The sequence below is a fragment of the Orcinus orca genome, chromosome 1, assembly GCF_937001465.1.
Source record: "Orcinus orca chromosome 1, mOrcOrc1.1, whole genome shotgun sequence".
NCBI lineage: Eukaryota > Metazoa > Chordata > Mammalia > Artiodactyla > Delphinidae > Orcinus > Orcinus orca.
In genome coordinates, this window is record NC_064559.1 from 116,368,299 (window position 1) to 116,376,502 (window position 8,204).

The window sequence follows — 8,204 nt, forward strand, 5'->3', positions numbered from 1 at the left end:
TAAATGTCCTTATAAAGTTTCAAGGAGTGAATAGAGGCATATAAACCAAGTTCCTGGCTCATAGTAACAAGTGGTCGCTATTACTTTAATTTGCATTCCTACCATGGAGAACCATGGTCTCAGCCTTGGGGAGGGACCAAAATAAAAAAGGGATTACGAGCCCCAGTGGCAGGCAGGCCCCACGCTGCCTGTGAATGCTGGGGTCAGTGGCTCCCCTGTGGACCTGGTGTGCGGCAATGGCCCTCACGTGCTACACTCTGGGGAACAGCCTTATGGAGATCACACATCTCACGAAGGCCTAGCTGTCCCTATGGACTTGGATGCATGAACAGGATGAACAGAAAGAGAGGAGGCTAGACACATGGCTGACCTTGTATCCTTTGCACGACCATTACACCTGTCCTCAAAGCCTTCTCTCTCCTGTGCACAATGGCATCTCTTAAGGAAAAACTGATTGCGCTGGTCGCAGAAGAGGCAACGGTCCCAAATAATAAAATCATTGTAGTGGGTATTGGACATGTAGGTATGGCATGTGACATCTGCATTCTGGGAAAGTCCCTGGCTGATGAACTTGCCCTTGTGGATGTTTGAAAAGATGAACTCAGAGTAGAAATGATGCATCTGCAGCATGGGGACTTCTTTCTTCAGACACCTAAATTTGTGGCAGATACGGTTTACTCTGTGATTGCCAATTCAGAGATTGTGAGGGTAGCTGCAAGTGTGCGCCAGTGAGAGGGAGAGAGTCATCTTAATCTGGTGCAGAGAAATGTTGTCTTCAAATTCATTGTTCCTCAGATCATCAAGTACAGTCCTGATTGCATCATAATTGTGGTTTCCAACCCAGTGGATATTCTCACATATGTTACCTGGAAAGTGGGTTACTTGAGCACCGCGTTATTGAAAGTGGGTGTCAAATGTGGATTCTGCTAGGTCTCACTATCTTATGGCTGAAAACTTGGCATTCATGCCAGCAGCTGTCGTGGATGGATTTGGAGAGAACATGGCAACTCAAGTGTGGCTGTTTGGAGTACATGTAGCCAGCATTTCTCTCCGGGAACTGGGTCCAGAAATGGGAAAGAACAAAAATAATGAAAATTGGAAGGAAGCGTGCAAGACAGTTGTGGAAAGTGCATGTGAAATCACCAAGCTAAAAGGATAACCAGCTGGTCTATTGGATGAAATGTGACTGATCTCATTGAATCCATGGTGAAAAATCTATCCAGGATTCAACCAGTGTCAGCAATGGTGAAGGGGATGCAGGGCATTGAGAACAAAGTCTTCCAGAGCTGTTCATATATCCTTCATGCTCGGGGGTTAACCGGTGTCATCAACCAGAAGCTGAAGGCTGATAAGTTTGCTCAACTCAAGAAAAGTACAGATACCCCGTGGGACATCCAGAATGACCTATAAGACGTGTGGCTTCTGAGTTCTAGGCTGTAGAAATTTTACAACTCCAATGTGAGGGACTTCCCTGGCAGTCCAGTGGTTAGGACTCTGCACTCCCACTGCAGGGGGCACGGATTCCATCCCAGTCGGGGAACTAAGATCCCGCATGCTGCGCGGAGGGGCCAAAAAAAAAAACAAACAAACAACAAGAAAAACTCCAATGTGATTAGCCATGATCCTTTGGTTTTCATCCACGTACGTGGATCACAGTTTGCTTTTCTCTTCCTAGATGTGTGAATTCAGGTTCACAGAATCAAAGCCCATGTTTGGTTTTATGTTTGCAATAGGAGCCCTTGAACTAAGAATACTGACTATTAAAAAAAGAAAAAGAAGACATGAAGGAAGGAAGGATGGAAGGAAACAAAGAAAGGATGGAGGCTGGGGGCTTGGACAGGTCCTGATTCCAATCCTGCCTCTGCCAAACTGTGGCCATGGCTGGTGGCTTCACCTGCTTGAACTGCCGCTTCCTCGGCTGTCACACGGCAGGACAGTCCTGATACCGCTGCACAGGGCGGGTTGTGAAGACATGATGTGCAGGCACGCACAGAGTGAGGGGCCACTGCCCCGCCCTCCTCCTCTTCCAAGTCAGACACACAGTCTGGGACCTGTACCGGGAGGAGACGAGGCTGTGACGATGGCCTTGGGCACCTGGTGACTGAAACTTCTCCCGCGCCCTGGGTGCGGGGCTGCCACAGCAAATGCTCTCAGGCATATAACGAAGCAAGCTTGACTCGTGGTGGGTGCTGGTGACGTTCTATGACCTAAAACAATGAAACCCATAATCAGAGAGTGCTCGGACTTGGCTGCTGTGGGTTTGTTTGCCCACGCACGAGGTTCAAGCATCTCGCTTGGAGTTACATCAGCTGTTAGCCCTCAATTCTGTTGCTAAGAAATTATGAGCCAAATGATGTTTCCAAAAAATAACCACTACAGGATGTTTCAGAATAGAACCATAATAACAGCCCAAACAGAACGGATATGTTGTTATTGATAAATCCTTATTAAGAGCCCAGGAATGGGGTGACTGGGGGGATAGCCTGGCCATACACCTTCTATGGAAATTACTGGTTCGCCAAGGTCTTGAATATAACAAAATAAACTCAGGGATAAAACTGTAAGCGACATAATATAGTGTCTTCATGATTCTGAAATCCATCAACCAAGATGTATTTGTTGGGGGCCTATGTGCCTGTTCCGGGCATGTTTATGACCATCTCAGCCACATTAAGTTGCAGGCAGTGACGAAGTCTGCCATAGCTGTAACCACCCCTGTTTGGCAGGGTGCCTGTGTGTCACAGTTGATTAAGTGACTTAACAGCCGTTTGCAGCCACCTCCTCCACTATTGCTCTGTTGCTGGGGCAACAGGAACCAGTCAACTAACAGAAGCCCATGTTAGAGCAGGACAAGAGATTCCATCAACAGGGAAGTCAGAAAACAGGGCCCTTGCAAGGAACTGACTGTCATCTGGTGCCTAGACCAGTTCTGCCCGTGGGATTTTCCTGGGAAGATGCAGCCATCCTGCTGCGGGCCCTCACCTCCAGGTGATCTCTATGAGGCAGATGAATTAATGCAAAGCAGCTGTCATCTGTTAAGAAAGGAACTCCTGACCTCTGCCCGCCTTTTTCCTGACCAGGGAGCCAAGCCGTGTGATGCCAGCCCCGCCTACCTCTTCCCCTCTGGACGCCCCCGTCAGGCCCTCTGCTTGCTGTCTGGCTGGCTTCGCTGGCTGCAGTGGCCTTATGGTCTACGTTTTATCTCGCTGGGCAGGTAACGGAGGGCAAGTCGTGGTGTTCTTCCTTCTCATTTTACAGGTGAGGGAGCCAAGGTCAGAGGGACAGAGTAAAGTGTCAAAGCCGCACAGCTAGTAAGTCAAGGGCAGACTCGTGCCGTCTAGCCCCAAGTCCCAGACCCCAAGAGCCCAAGATGCTTTGCACGGGAAACCGCCAAGTGTTGCAACGGCTCCCAGAAAGGGGTCAGTGTTTCCATGGGCCAACCCTGGTGAGCCTCTGTCACCGTGTGGCACCCAGGGAAGGGGGCAGAGCCATGAGCGCTCTGCCTTCCTCTTTCCCCCAAGGGGCAGAAGAAGGGGGTCATGAATCAAGCCAGTCACTAAGATCCCAGACTTGGAAGCTTATTCTGCCACTGAGTACCTGGGCGACCTCAGGCAAGTTAATCTTCTGCAAAGCTGTTTCCTTTCTTAAAATTAGGAGATCAGTACATACGTACTTTATAGGGTATTTATGAGGAACGCGTGAGATTAAATAGGTAAAAATGGTTAGCAGTGTATGTGCGGAACACGTAATGAATTCTAACAGCAGCAGCGGCTGGGGCTATAACAATATCCTCATTTTGACCACCACCATCATCCGTTTCTGCTCAGGACCTGGGGTGCAAGTGGGCAGAAGGCTAGCACCAATTAGAGTGCCATTATACTCCCCAGTAATGACTGGCCTGTTCCGTGAAAGCTTTTGGTGACAAAGGGACACATTTCCCAGGGTTCCTGGTGATAGATGCTTCATTTTTCAGAAGCTGGACTCAAGGAACGGAAAAGCAGCTTTGTGGGTTTCCATGCCTGTCTAAACACATGTGCTTCCAATTGGCTCTGCTGAGCTGGAATTCCCCGGTGCCCGGCCCAGGCCAGCTCCCTCCACTGCCCAGTGCCCCCCACCTTGAGTCATGCTGGGTGCCTGCCCTTGGCCAGACCTGGGGGCCTCAATGGCAGATTGCTTCCTCCCCACCATTTCTTAATTCCATCCCTTGGAGTGGGAAGAGCTGGGGGGCCCCCCCGTCCAGTCTGTCTGAAAGTTGTTACTCTGAGAGTCTGAAAACCACAGCCCAGAGAAGGGCATCTAAAGGAGGGCTGGGGGGAGGGTGGAAATGAAGGCTGAGGTGGAGGGGTCATAAATTCACCAGCCCTGCCGCCTGGCATCCACCCCCAATGCAACGGCTCCAGTTATCCTGTGGGGTCAGGATGCTGTTTCTGCCGAGTCATCCTTTCTTGCCCAGAGAGATCCTGGCCCAAAGCCACATTCCTGGTGGGGTCTGAGTGCCACAGAGCACGGAAACGTCCTTTCTCACCAGGCTACCAGCTCTCCAGCCCGGCACACAGGCCGGTCTCTCAGCAGCCTCTGCCGGCAGCAAACACGTTCCTCCAAGTCTGTGTGTGTCCCCCCAGAAGTCCAGCCCACCCCAGACCCTGAGCTCCGGGAGCAAAGAACATCCCACAGGGAGGGAAGCAGGTAGTGTGCCAGTACCTGAGGGAAGGGAGGAGAGGCAGGGCCTAAGGGGAGGGGTCCAGAGGGGGACTGAGGAACTATTTAAAATTTCTGCCTGTCTACCTGGTGGGCCCTCCTGCCAGTGGGGGTCCAGCAGCCCCACTGAGAAGGAGACTACTGTCCCAGGACTGGCTTGGGCAGGGACCAAATCTCAAGCCAAAGAGGCAATGAGACAGTCTAGGCTTCAGCCCTGGGCCCATACTTCCCCCAACCCAGTAAGTCCAGCTTCCCCGATCGTGCAAAACTTCAGTGTCCCCAGATAAATAAGCCGACCACACCTTCTGCAGAGCCTAGGTTTCAGGAACACCTTTGAGTACCCACAGTGTGCCAGGCACTGTAATAGACACTGGCCCTACCACAGAGGACAAGGTAGATGTGCCCAAATCCCTGATGTCTTTTCCAGGCCCACTGCCCTTGCCTCCACTCATGTTCTCATCGCAGACTGCTTGGGTTACAATCTTGGTTCCCCACTTCCAGCTGTGTGATATTGAGCAAGTTACTTTACCTCTCTGGGCCTCCATTGTCTCAGCTATAAAATGGGGCAAGCTAGTATCTACTTTATAGGGATATTAAGAGAGAAAAATGAGTTCACGTATGTAAAATATTTCAGACAGTTTTAAGACAGTGCCTGGCACAAAGGGCTCAACACATGTGTGTGTGTGTTCCTGACTCTGAGCGTTTGTTCAGGCTGTCCTCTACCTAGAATGCTTTTCCCCTTTTCTGTGGGAACCTGTAAGTTCAGACTTGGCAGTTTCCACAAGGGAGGACCAATGGGTCCTAAGGTCAGGCCACGGCCAGGTGAGGGCCACTAATACTTGCAGAGCATTTTCCTGTTTGACAAGGGTTTTACACCCCTGTAAGGCAGATGAGGGAAGGGGGCTCGGGGAGGTAAGACACCTGCCAGAGGTCACAGCCCCAGTCTACATTGGAGCTGAGCGTGGAGGCTGGCAATTCTGACTGCAGGTAGCACTGTCCCTGCTCCACTTCACAGTGCTGGTCCCCAGGAGCCTTCAGACACCCTGAGGCCATCGCCAGAATCTCAAAGCTCCCCCAAGGCTCAGCGCCCAGAGGACAGGGCCTTCCTGGCCCTTCAGAGACCCTGGGGTCAGTAGGCTTTGTCTCTCAGGGCCAGACAAGGCCAAAGCAGCCCTCAGGACAGGGGGTGCTGGCCTGGCAGAGCCCTGAAGAGGGCCCTGCAGGAAGAGCTCAGCTAAGGAAACTCTGAGCAATGCCAGCAGACCACAGGGCCCCCAGGCTTCCTGCTCTCTCCACACAGGCTGCCCTGTCAACGTCAACGGGTTTGTGAAACCCTGCCGGGCGGGCAATGGAAACTCAAGGGGCCCCAGTGTTCACTGGCTGTGGTCACCCTGTTCCTTCGCAGCCCAGGAGAAGGTTGCTTTCTAAAGGCGGCCATCCACACTGTAATGGAATCCAGCTGTGGGAGACAGGCACCTGACAGTGGCCCCACCATGTCAGGCCCCGGGGCCTCCAGACCCCAGGACTCCTGCCTGCAGGCCCAGATCTCCTGGTACCCCCACAGATAGGAACCCCTAGATGCAGATGTAGGGTGGGATCTGTGGTTGAAGGACTCTGGAGTGAGAGATAATGTGGATTATAAGCCCAGTTCATAGCTCTGCTAGCTGTGTGACTTTGGGCAAGTTGATTAACCTCTCTGTGCCTCAGTCTCCTCACGTGTAAAATGATGATACAAAGCACGTCTCTTGTTTTGAGGATCAAATAGAATAATGTATATGGAAGGTTTGGCGCATATGTGGCACACAGTAAGTTCTTGGAATATAGAAGCTGCTGTTATATTTAGTAACCTTGATGAGTGGCAACAGAAAATTGGGGTACAAATACTATTGCATTTCTTTGATTTTGGAATTTTAATTAAAACTATCCAGACCCAGTCTACTATACTTGAAGGAAATCTATACCTTCCTCCTGAAGCTTCCTCTCCCTTTGAATTGTCCAAGAACCTCAAGTCTTATGTGCTCCGAAGTGGGTGGTCAACTTCCCAAAGGGGCCCAGGAGCCCTGGAAATCTGACCAGTCCCGCTGCCTGTTGACACTATTCCCACATGGTCAGAAGGAGAAGCTGGTCCTGTGCCACCCAGAGCTCCACAGGCCACATGGATCTTCCAGGAGGATAACTCCAGGTACAGCCCAAAGCGCCCCCTGTCCTGCTCCCAGAGTTACTACCCACTCTCATGCTGTTCGTGACCATACGCTGCCATTCCCATGCTGAGTCTGCAGGGCTCCTGGGTCCACTCTCCACAGATTAGAGTTTAGTCCCTTTTCCTTCCCCAGGATCCGTGCTGGGGCTGGGGCTACTTCTCATTTCCAGACCCTAAAGCACAAACGATCTCGCTACTCCTCTGTGTCTGAAAGTCCCCAGAAAGCAGCACACCTTGGCCACCCTCCATGGTTAGCCTCAGTGCTGATTCACCTGCCCACAGACCACCAAGGTAACTCTCACACAGAACAAAGAAAAAAGTGGTCTCCACGGGGCATCATTTTTCTTCTCAGTAACTAGACAGCAGGGAGAAGACAAAGCTGAGGCCAGGGAAGCAGGGGAGCCTTTTCTTCATGCTCCAGGAGCACCAGATGTGAGCTCCTGGAACAGGGCGGGAGAGGGTTGCATTCTGGTATCCCTGATGGCTGGCCCCAGCACCTGAGCTCTTGTCAGTTTGTCCCTATGGCTCAATGAATGCTTGTTGACTGACTGACCGACTGACTGAGAGCAAAAAGACCTATCTGAAGGAGTGGATCCAGCAAAGATGCTGGGTTGGACAAAAGAGGGGGAAATGGACCAAGGAAACCAGATGGGTCTGCGGGAGCGGTGGGCAGCCTTGTGGGAGCAGAGGAAAGAGGACACATTTCTAGGGTGGCCTAAGAGCGAGGGGCAGTCAGGGTGGCACTAGGTTTCCTGAAAGACCCAGGAGGCATCTCTGGGAGATCCCTGAATTCCTCCAGGTGCACCGTGGGGACTGGGGAGTGTGATGGCAGGACCTAGTGAAGGGGAGGTGTGCCAGAGGTGCTCCCAGGGGGATTCAGAAGCGACCGTCAAAATTGTAACTCCCCTCTCTGAAGGGACCACTGGGCATGGTTCAAACTGAATCAACAGCAAGCACACTGCCCTTGACAGAGCCCAGAGCTCAGGCTGCTCGAGAGAGGGGCTCCCACCGCGCAGAGGCTGCTGCAGCATTCTCTGGGTCTACCTCAGTGCCCTGTGCTAAGACCTCCAGGAGCCTGTGGGCCTTGAGCAGCCTGGAGCTGAGCTGGGCTCCCTCAGGAACACCAGACACGGGGAGTGTCTGAGGGTACAGGAACAGCCAGAGACCACTGGAGTCACAGCTTTTAGAACCTAATACCTGGGTTCAAACCCCAGCTCTGCCATCTACCAGCTATGTGACACGCACCCTCTCTGAGCCTCAGTCATGCACCTTGCCAACAGTAGGGACCTCATGGAGCTGTTTGTGA

At 52.0% G+C, this 8,204-nt stretch overlaps 1 pseudogene; it reads left to right on the forward strand.

The window, feature by feature from the left end:
- The first annotated feature begins 429 nt into the window (after window positions 1-429).
- Window positions 430-1,440, forward strand: LOC117202022 (L-lactate dehydrogenase B chain-like; annotated as a pseudogene).
- The last annotated feature ends 6,764 nt before the right edge of the window (window positions 1,441-8,204 follow it).